The sequence below is a fragment of the Lutra lutra genome, chromosome 17 (assembly GCF_902655055.1).
Source record: "Lutra lutra chromosome 17, mLutLut1.2, whole genome shotgun sequence".
In the NCBI taxonomy this organism is placed as follows: domain Eukaryota; kingdom Metazoa; phylum Chordata; class Mammalia; order Carnivora; family Mustelidae; genus Lutra; species Lutra lutra.
Window position 1 is genome coordinate 19,626,600 of NC_062294.1, and position 11,126 is coordinate 19,637,725.

The 11,126-nt window shown below is 44.9% G+C and overlaps 1 long non-coding RNA gene across 1 annotated transcript in view; it reads left to right on the forward strand.

The window, feature by feature from the left end:
* The window catches only part of LOC125089892 (uncharacterized), a 430,488-nt gene extending 422,400 nt beyond the window's left edge, over positions 1 to 8,088 (forward strand). Inside the window, exon 5 of the long non-coding RNA XR_007124092.1 lies at positions 8,041 to 8,088. This is a non-coding gene — a long non-coding RNA (uncharacterized LOC125089892). The remainder of the gene's footprint in view (positions 1 to 8,040) is intronic.
* Positions 8,089 to 11,126: the final 3,038 nt, after the last annotated feature.

Sequence of the window (11,126 nt, forward strand, 5' to 3'; positions counted from 1 at the left end):
AAACCCAGATTGGTGGAGTGACTTCTCTAAGACACACAGCAAAGCCAGAACCAGAATCCAAATTTCCATGATGTTCTCTCCATCCCTCTAACACAGAATAGAAACCAAAGCAGCAGCTCACTCCACAGGCAGAGTGGCAGGGGCTGGAGGAGAGGTCGAAGCATAGGACGGAGAGTGATGATGCACCCGCGATCTCCCAACCCCCCAAATCTCTCCTTCTTGGCAATCTTTGGAGCTTGTCTGTGTTTTCATGTTTGTTTGGTTTTTGATGGTGGATGACCCACCAGGCAGGAGGGTTGGATCTGCCATCCAGTTTGCTCTGCAGCCTTAAAGCAAGTCATTGGGCTTCATTTTCTTTCATCTGTAAAATGAGGGGTTTGGCTTTATGAGTTTGAACTCCCATTTCCTTCTCAAATATTATGATTCTTCAAGTGTATTCCTTCCAGCTCAGCATTTCCCCCATCAATCCACAAGGATTCACAAGTTGGCTAAACCTCAGGCCAGGAACGCAGATACCTCTAAGTTGCTAGACCCCCAGAATGAGCCTCAGCTGCATATTTCTGGGTTCACCCAGCCCTGCCCCTCCCTTCCCTTCTGTCAGGGCATCCCAGGAACCTGGTGACCTCATTGCTTCTTGGGCCCAGAGTTGATTACCATAATAAAGGTACCCACCTGCTCACAAAGCCTTTCTTTCTGTTTTTGGCTCAAACTGCTGAGCTGGGCATTTTACCAACTCAGTATTCTTGCTTATAGATTTATCTATCCCTTTAGAACCCCTACCCCTCACCGAATTTCTTCACAGTAAGCAGTTTTATCACACACCAGACCCTGATGTCGGCACACGCAAGGTGAGAGGAGGCCCTCCCGTGGTCCTGTTCTGGGAGACCCTAACTGTCCTTTCTCCACTCTAGGACTTCCATCCATTTACAATATTCATGTTAGGGACACCTGGGTGGCTCAGTCAGTTAAGCATCTGCCTTCACCTCAGGTCATGATCCCGGGGTTGGGGACTCCTTGCTCAGCGGGGAGTCTGCTTCTCCCTCTGCCCTTCACCCTGCTTGTGCTCTCACTCACTCTCTTTCTCTCAAATAAGTAAAATCTTTAAAACAATTTAAAAAATATTAATAGGGGTGCCTGGGTGGCTCAGTGGGTTAAGCCTCTGCCTTCGGCTCAGGTCAAGATCCCAGAGTCCTGGGATCGAGCCCCACGTTGGGCTCTCTGCTCAGTGGGGAGCCTGCTCCCCCCCCCCCCCACTGCCTGCCTCTCTGCCTACTTGTGATCTCTGTCTGTCAAATAAATAAAATCTTCAAAAAAATTAATAAAATATTCCTTAATTAATAAAATATCCCTGTTAGCTAAAAACTAGTTACATTTTCTTACTTGAAAACGTGATGGAAGAAACAGAGTACTTGACTCAGTCTGGAGATCTGGGTTTAAACCTCAATGGTGTAGTGATGGAGACCTGTCACCTAGGGTGAGTCCTGTACGTTCTCTCCAAGCTCCCCGACTAAACAGCAGAGCAGGTAGCCTCTGCCTCATTTTTCCACAGTTCACTCGATGGTTCTGAACTCTGGTTCTAATTTGGAATCACCTGGGAAGTTAGAAAAAAACAACTGTCTGAATTCCTGAGCCCTCTGTGTCCTGCATTCTCCTAGATTCTGACTCAGAATCCCCAAGGCTGATGTCGAAGCACTGAGCATGACTGGATACCCTCCAGGTCATTCTAACAAGCCAACCAGGTTCACAAGCCACAGGTTTGAAAAGCCTGAATGATACCCATATGAACTCCCCTTCCAGAAGGGCCTAGCCAGTGGGTGGTACTGTAATTTTTGTCATTATGTCATTTCAAAGAGAGATAACAACATTCTCTACAAATAAATCCCAAGTGAAATACAACGAAAAAGTGCGTAAAGTGAGGCAATGCGATATTGTGATTAATAATAAGAAAGAGAGATTTGGTCTTTGTCCTGCCTCTGGCTCACCGCTCCCCAAACCCTTGGAATTTCCAGAGCCATAAGAGCAATGGGAGTATCTGTTGTTATATTGGGTCTCTTGTCCTTTGTTGCTGGAATTTCCCCAGAACCATAAAAATGAAGCGGTTGTGGGGCACCTGGGTGGCTCAGTGGGTTAAGCCTCTGCCTTCGCCTCAGGTCATGATCCTGGGGTCCTGCGATCGAGCCCCGCATTGGGCTCTCTGCTCAGCAGGAAGCCTGCTTCCTCCTCTCTCTCTGTCTGCCTCTCTGCCTACTTGTGATCTCTGTCAAATAAATAAATAAAATCTTAAAAAAAAAAATGAAGCGGTTGTCTTGTTGTTTGCAGGAAACCTCTTTCAACCACACCTGAGTTATGTTAATGAGGTGACTTTAGGAATCCTCTAAAGCTGGGGATGGGGGAGGTGATTGGCTACCCAAAGCTTGCTGCTGGGGAACCAACCATGTGATGAGACAGTTGGAACATTCAGTCCCATGCTCCCAGAGACTGAGTTCAAGCATATATAGCCAATGATTTAGCCCATTATGTCCGTGAAATGAAGCCTCCAGAAAAAACCTAGCGGACAGGGTTCAGAGAACTTCTAGGTCCGTGAACAAGTGGAGATTTGAGGGAGAGGGCCTGCCAGGGAGGGTGTGGAAGCTCTGCGCTCCTTCCCACATACCTGTGTGTCCCTTTTGGGTAGCTGTCCCTGAGTTATATCGTCTTATAATAGACTGGTAATCTGGTAAGTAAAATATTTCTCTGAGTTCTGTGAGCCACTCTGGCAAGTTAATCCAACCCTAGGATGGAGTTGCATCTAGAGCTGGTAGGTCCCAAGTGCAGGCGACAATCTGGGCTCATGACTGGCAGCTAACGGGGACGAAGGGGAGTCCTGTAGGACTGAGCCCTTAACCTGGGGGATCTGACACCGTCTACCTAGGTCTACCTAGAGATAGTGTCAGAGTGTAGTTTAATTGCAGGACACCCAGCTGGTGCTTGGTGCAGAAAACGCCCCCTACACACATTGAAATTGTTCACAGGACCCTGTGCAGCCTATCCTGCTACCTGTTTTGGTTCTTGGAGGCTTCTCTTGAGATACAGGCTTTCTAGATTAAAATTAGGGTCAGGAATATTAACCACCCAACAGCCCCACAGGACTGGATTAAATATGCTGCCAATTTGTTTAATCCTATGGAAACCCTGAGAGAGGAGGTTGGTGACCCCATTTTTTTAAGTGGAGCAATTAAAGCTTGGGAAGGCCCATCTGTGTAGGAAGTTCCCATAGCTGGGAAGTGGAAGTATTGAGACCAAACATCAGAGTCAAGAGTTCTTTGCAGTAGATTTTTAGCTGCTTCCTGATCATACCATGGAGCTTGAAACCACATCATTTCAAATCACAGGTGACAAGGGAGTAACACTAATGATGGCAATAATATCACATTTTCATTATCATCTTACGTGCTAACTCTTAAGAAGCTTTCACATCTTTTGTATTTCAGAGAATCCTCTTATTGAAATAGCAACCTCAGGTGGCTGTTATAAGACTGTCCTCCAGGGGCGCCTGGGTGGCTCAGTGGGTTAACTGCCTTCGGCTCAGGTCATGATCCCAGGGTCCTGGGATCGAGCCCCACATCACATTGGGCTCTCAGCTCAGCAGGGAGCCTGCTTCCCCCCGCCCTGCTGCCCACCTCTCTGCCTGCCTCTCTGCCTACTTATGATCTCTGTCTGTCAAATAAATAAATAAAATCTTAAAAAAAAAAAAAAAAGACTGTCCTCCATTTAAAAGTGGTTGCAGTTTCAAAAGTTGCAAAATATCCCAGGGGATGAATGCTCTGCAGTCATCCTAGCTAAGTTCTCAGGCTATCCCATTATGACCTTGCACAACGCAGAGGAGGATGCTGGCTCACTGGCTGCTCAAGACCCCATCAGGGGGAGACAGAAATTTGCAAAGTGACCCAGCAATTCCACCCCTGGGTACCGACCCCAAAGAAATGGAAACATACGTCCACACAAAGACTTGTGTCTTTGTGTGGACTTATCTGAGTTCTTCATATCTGAGTTCTTCTATAGCTAAAATGTGGAAACTACACATGGGTCCTTCGACAGATGACTAGCTAAACAACACGTGGTCTGTCCATACAATAAAACACTGTTTAGCCTGAACAGGGATTGAGGTACTGGCTGCAGCGTGGCGAGATCTCAAGGAACATTGTGCTCAGGGCAAGCAGCCAGACGCAGAGAACTGCTTCCTGTATCATCCCGTTGATATGCGATGCCCAGAAAAGTTAAACTCGGGAGGCTGAACGTGGACCAGTGGTCCCTTGGGGCAAGGAGGTGGAAATGGGTTAATAAGTACAAGAAGGATCTCCGTGAGCTGTTAGACATGTTCTAAAATGGAATTGTGGTCATGGTTGCACCTTTATGAGCATTTATTAGAAAATGATTCACTGAATTACTTATTTAAAATGGATAAATGTGGCAGTATGCAAATTTTACCTCACTAAAGCGCATTTGTACATGTGCGTGTGTGTGTGTGTGTGTGTGTGTGTGTGTGTGTGTGTGTGTGTGTGTGTGTGTTTGGAGCCTTCCAGAAGCAAAACAACAAGGTCACTGTGGTTCAGACTATTGTCTGAACTTCTCTGTTACTCACCAGAACTTTCAGGCAGAATGTCACACATCTAGCCTTTGGGGAATTGTACCGGAAACTAGATTCAAGAGATGCGTTTAAACCAAATTCCACTCGATGCATTTCTATGAAGACCCTGACCGTCCCAGGAACAAGAAGGTGTAAGTCATCCTACTATGCTCACACCCACTGCCCTGAATGTCTGGCAGGTTGTTGGTCATAGGGAGCCTGCTCTCTGGCTATGGAATAAGAACACAGGGCGATGGATGGTGTCAAGGACATCTCACGCCAGCCACCCAAGGGGCCACCCAAACCAAACCAGCCACTTCCTGGAGATGCCCATTTAGGGACCAGTTTGCTAATGTTTCCCAGATTCAGTCACTCTCAGCTGAATTGCAGGTGAATCACTGTCAAGTCTCTCTCTCTCTCTTTTTTTTTCCTTCCTCCTTACCCTGCTCCATTCAGAAAACTTACTTCCGTTCTTTCTCCAGCCAGGACACCATGCAATATTTTAGGTTTCTTTTTTCATATGTATGATGACATCACAGATTTATCTTCTTGGAACTTGGGTGTGATTATGCTGACCCACATTCCTCACATGAAGATATGACTGCAGGTGGCCAGCGCAGCCATTGTCTCTCAAAGGCCCTGCCATCCTAGATTCTGGAAATGCCAGACTCTCCTGTAGATTGAATGCGGGGTGTAGACATTGGCTCGACCCTCCTACGCTTCTTTCTCTCTTAAATACGAGTTGAACAAACAGTTGCCTTTTCTCTCTCTCTTTTTTTAAAATTTTTATTTATTTTTTAAGATTTTTATTTCTCTATTCGACAGACAGAGATCACAAGTAGGCGGAGAGGCAGGCAGAGAGGTGGGGGCGGGGGGGAGAAGCAGGCTCCCCACTGAGCAGAGAGCCCGACGTGGGGCTTGATCCCAGGACCCTGAGATCATGACCCGAGCCGAGGGCAGAGGCTTTAACCCACTGAGCCGCCCAGGCGCGCCCCGCCTTCTCTCTTTAATATTGGAATGTTCCTGGCATTTCCCCTTCATACGAAACCCTGATCCCTTCAGCTACTTCTGCTCTTTCCTCATGCAATTGGAAACAAAGCCTGCCACAGAACTGGGTCATCCCCGTGCTCCAGTTAATCTCCATCCCATTGCCTGTGCAAGTGGGCAGTGATGGAGTGGGCCACCCTGACGTGTACAGGTAACATCAGTTCTGCGCCTTCCCTACTGGAGGGACTCAGATTAGGATGCTTGGCCCTGGAGGAACTGTCTGCATGTTTGCAAAATAATTAGCTTTGGCTGCTCCTTGGCAGGGGTCTGCCAGCTCTGATCCCAACGTTCTGTGGACCCACAGCTCTAACACTAACCCTAGCCCTAGACTCAGATGAACCCTTCTCTTAAATGTGATAAAAATACAGGGTACACAGCATGGTGCCTGGTCCGTTTTCATTACTAAAATTATTTTACCCTTAACGTTACCAATCACTTCATCCCGATGATAATGTTGTTAATCCTATCTTCAGGTTTAATAAAAAAATCACATCCATTTGTTGGATGTCTAGAGTATCCCATGTCAGAATATCTCTCATCATTCTATTAATTAATCTACCTATAGATTTATAGATTATACCTATAGATGTATATAACCCACCTATAGATTTATATACCTATACATTCCCCAAATCAATTTCTTCATTAGATTTCTATCTGTCTTCTATCATCTGCCTATCTATATTTAATCCAGGTTTTTGAGGATCAGCACTATTAGCATTTTGGGATGGATAATTCTTGGGGGTCTGTCCGGTGCTTATAGGGTGTATATCAGAATCTGAACCTCTGTCCACTAGATTTTAGTGGCACTCATTACCCAAGCTATGGCAAGCAAAAATGTCCCCAAACAATGCCACATCCCCCTCTGGAGGAGGGAGAACAAAATTGATCTATTATCTACTAATTTGTTTCTATTGCTTCATTCAAGAAGGTATGAAGTAGACATTATCATTCCCATTTTTCAGATGAAGAAATTGAGGCTGAGAGTTTAGGTGACTTATACAAAGGGACATAAATGTTATGTGGTGAAGCTGGGTTACAAAGTAAATTCACTTGATTAGAAGAAGCTATGTCTTTTTTTAAAAAGGCTATGTTTTTTCTATGATAAAAGATTATTTTATCTATGATTATTATTGTTATTTTTAAAGATTTTGCTTATTTGAGAGAAAGAGAGAGATCACAAATGGGGGGGGGGGTGCAGGAGAGGGAGAAGCAGGCTCCCCACTGAGCAAGGAGCCTGATACAGAGCCCGATCCCAGGACCCCAGGATCATGACCTGAGCTGAAGGCAGGCATTTAACGGACTGAGCCACCCAGGCACCCCATGGTTATTTTAAATTAAATGTAATGCTACACATTTTATCCTCTAGGCAATTATTCTCCTTTATTCTCCACCTAAAATCATTTTCAAAGTTAATTTTGACTCTCAGGCCAACACACGTGTCTTGCAGCTAAAACCTGTGTGAATGTATTTATGCCCCAACCTCCTTCATTCTTAGCCTGTCTTCCCGTTCAGATGTAACGTTATTTCCAAGCCCAGTTCTCCATCCTGGTGCTTTCTAAATTCTGTTTCCTACCATCCTACACAACGAGTGCTGGATCCCAGACTGGAGCAGAGCCCTCCAGAGGCTGTTAACCCAGCAAGAGAAGTGGATGCACGCATTTACAGCCAGGGACAAGTGTAGTGCCCCATCCTATGGAAGAATGCATAAGATTCCTGCCCTGGTGACCCACTGAGTAAATGCTTGAGGCCCGGGGGCTGCCGCAAACCCCTGAAATTGGGATATTTGGAAATTCCACCCATAGAAAGCTTTTATTGTGCTTTCTAGCTACACATGGGAGCTTCCAAATATAACTTCTGAAAAACTGAGCAAATGAAAGAAGGGTTTTTTAACTGATCAGTTGACTTCTCAGGGCCTGATCTTTCGGCCCGGCTTGGATGCAGGCGTTTTAATTTCTGCCATAATACTCTGACAGCCATTAGATGGCCGGCGGCTCCTGGCCCCCATGTTCAGGATTCGGACAGGGAGACACATTGTTTTATAGCAATTAACGGTGATACTTGGAAGAGACGGCAACAAGCTAAAAAAAATGAATTGAAAATGTAACCTTCAAACAAAAATACTTAGACCTTAGGCTTCCATCCATAAGCAGCTTATACTGTCTGTGCACATTGTTTTATTATTTAAGTATTTTCTACACCATTTCTGATTAATACAGCAGTGCTCTTTTCCAGTCCAGTCTCCTTAATAAATATACGTGTCAAATATCTATTTCCTCCCCTGAATGCAGACTTTTAATTTCCCTTGTTTGCATGTGCTAACTGGTTGTGTAATGAGATTAACGGCTCTGTCTTTTTCTTTCTTTTTTTTTTTTCCCCTTCTGCAGATTTTTAGAAGAAAAGCCAGTGGGCTCCCAGTCAAAGTTAAAAAGGTACCTTCTTTAATTTTGCATATTGTTAGCTGCAATCCGGTTGCTAATGTTTGTTTTATTTCCATCTGTCAAAAGCAATGCCAGAATACGTTGTGTTTGTCTTGAGTTGGCTCAATTAATCCTCTGCTGGAAGCAGTTCTGTCATTTTGTGTTTGGTTAAGGCCCTGAGTCACTAGCGCTCAAACCAGGGCCCATCTCTGCCAAAGACAACCAGTGCACATTTAAATATGTCTTTCTGGGAAATGCGGGCTTGACGGAACGGACGGAGAAAGGTGGGATAGTGCCCTAGCAGCAACATTGGCTTGGGGCCAGCCGCATCTCTCCAGTGGGTACAAATAATGGTGTCCTGGGCTTGGTCCTGTAGACCCATTCCCACGGGGCTAGCAGAACAAGGGAATAGGTCAAATTGGGAGAAGGGCCTTGTCAGTCTCGGTGTGGGGTCACCCCCGATATGGGCCGTCTCCACGTGAGTCTGACGGCGTGTTCATCTGCTAGGGCCGCCATGACAACACACCACAGGCTGGGTGGCTGAAAGACCAGAAACTTCTTTTCTCCCAGTTCTGGAGACTAAAAGTTCAGGATTGTGGTGCCGTCTGGCTCAGTTTCTTCTGAGACCTCTCTCCTTGGCTCACAGGTGGACAATGATCATATTTTCCCTGTGTCTTCACGTGGTCTTCCCTCCGTGTCTGTATCGTATCTACGTCAGAATTTCTTCTTTTAACGAGATTACTGGTCGTATTGGATTAGGGCCCACCATAACGACCCTCTAACTTCATGATCTCTTAAAGACCCTGTGTCCAAATGCAGTCATGTCCTGAGGTACTTGGGGTAGGACTTCAACATATGAATTTTGGCTAAAAATCTTTAAAAAAAAAAAATACAATGAAGTACGAAGGGAAAGATCTTAGGCCCAAAATTATGAAAGTAGCCACTCTGCGACTTTCTTTTCTTTTCTTTTTTTCTTTCTTTCTTTCTTTTTTTTTTGAAGATTTTATTTATTTGTTTGACGGACAGAGATCACAAGTAGGTGGAGAGGGAGGCGGGGTGGGGGGGGGGAAGCAGGCTCCCCGCTGAGCAGAGAGCCTGATGCGGGGCTCAATCCCAGGACCCTGGGATCATGACCTGAGCTGAAGGCAGAGGCTTAACCCACTGAGCCACCCAGGCGCCCCTCTATGACTTTATGTGTCTTTTCCCTTCCCCTCTTACTCTTCTTGCTTTTCCTCCTTCTCTCTGTGAATAAACGCTCTATCCACCATCTCTATGCAGTCAACATGTCTCACAGAATGTGTAGGCTTTTGAATATGTGTGTACAGAGTTCAAATCCTGAGCTGACCTCTTATTAGCTGTATGGCCAAGGGCAGGTTGCTTAAGTTCTCTGAGTCTTAGGTTCCTTATCTTTAAAGTAGAAATAATAACCCCTACTTCAGCTGATTTTGTTTTATAAGAGTAAGAAGGTGTAGATGAGAAAGCCAGTGGCACACAAAAGTAGGCAAGTGGGAATATTCTGTCCCAACTGAAGGCAATGGTGGGCGTATTGCAATGGGCACAAAACTAAAAACAAATGAAGGAATTATTAAAAAAGAAGAAGGAGGAGGAGGAAGAGGAGGAGGAGGAGGAGGGGAGGAAAAGTAATAATACAACTGACTTTTTAAACAGTGTTACTGGCAAAATACCTCTCATCAGGGCAGATGACGTCCACTGTCAACCCATCTTCCCTTGTATGGAACAGAGGAGTATTATCTTTATTTCTATCATTGCATATTAAATATACATGTGCTCACTCTCTCTCTCTCTCTCTCTCACACACACACACCCCTTGAATTTAATCATTCTCAGAACAGTTTAACCAAAGGTATTTCACATGGATGCACATCTTATTTTGTGTTCGTTTTACTCAGAAATGACCGCAGACCTTACAGCTAAATTATATACAGTGGAAAAGAGTCTTCATTTATTGTTGCTTTAAAAAGAGGAGTGAGATTAAAAAGAGAAGTGGACTCTGGTTACAGCCTTTCTTCTGCTTCCCAAATATCCTTAAGTCTTTCAGGCAGCTTCCAGGCCTGGGCTCTGCCAGAAGACCTCCTACTAGAAATTGGAATTGAAATATCCAACAACTGACCCCAGAAGACGTGTGTGTGTGTGTGTGTGTGTGTGTGTGCGCGCGCGTGTGTGGCTGGGCTCATAGTTCTGATGATTCCATGCCCCTTTCTGAGGTGGTACCCAATGCCCCAGCATCTTTATATAAAGCAGCTACTTATGTAACATCTGTTTTCTATAAACAGAAAAACAGAACGTTGGTTAGTTGTTCTAAAAAGAAAACAAAAGCAGCAACAAAACACAGAGCTCTGAAAGGTGCTTTTCCTTTTTCAGTGGGAGACATCTGTGTTCATGCAATATGAGACGGTCTCAACCCTTGATATAAGTCATTAGACTTTTCCATTGAATACCCCACAGTGGGAACTTATAAAGTAACTTCTTCAGGCTAGATCTCCAACAGTGGGGATGTGGTGGTGTGTCTAGTGTGTGGGCTCTCGTGCAGTTACTAAAAAAATGGTTATGACAACCATGTAACAAAATGGAGAGACTTGCTTATCCCATGGTAACTGAAAAAAGAAGCAAAATATGTTATATATGTGAAAATGCTTAATGGCAAAAAAGGAGACAACGTATCTAATGATGTCTAATAATGCCTGAAACTTAAGCACCTTCACACAGGAATGCATCTGGAAAGAGCCCTTTGCTGGGAGGTGGGTCTTTCATCTGCTCTGCCCACACTGAGTATCAAAATCTGTATCCCATTTGTGTAGGTCTGATCTGGATGTCTGTAATGGACAGAACAGGTTGTGTGAACTTGAAGGGTGAAGGGTGGGATTGGATTGAGGCTATTGCCAAAGCAGTCGAAGGATGGGTTAGCGTGGTTGAACTCAATCTGAAACGAACACTTTATAGAGCTATTTAGACAGCTGCCATACCCGTAATTCATATAACCTTTGAATATTACAAAGCAGGGCTGGAAAAAAAAAAGTTCCAATTTCCTCTCA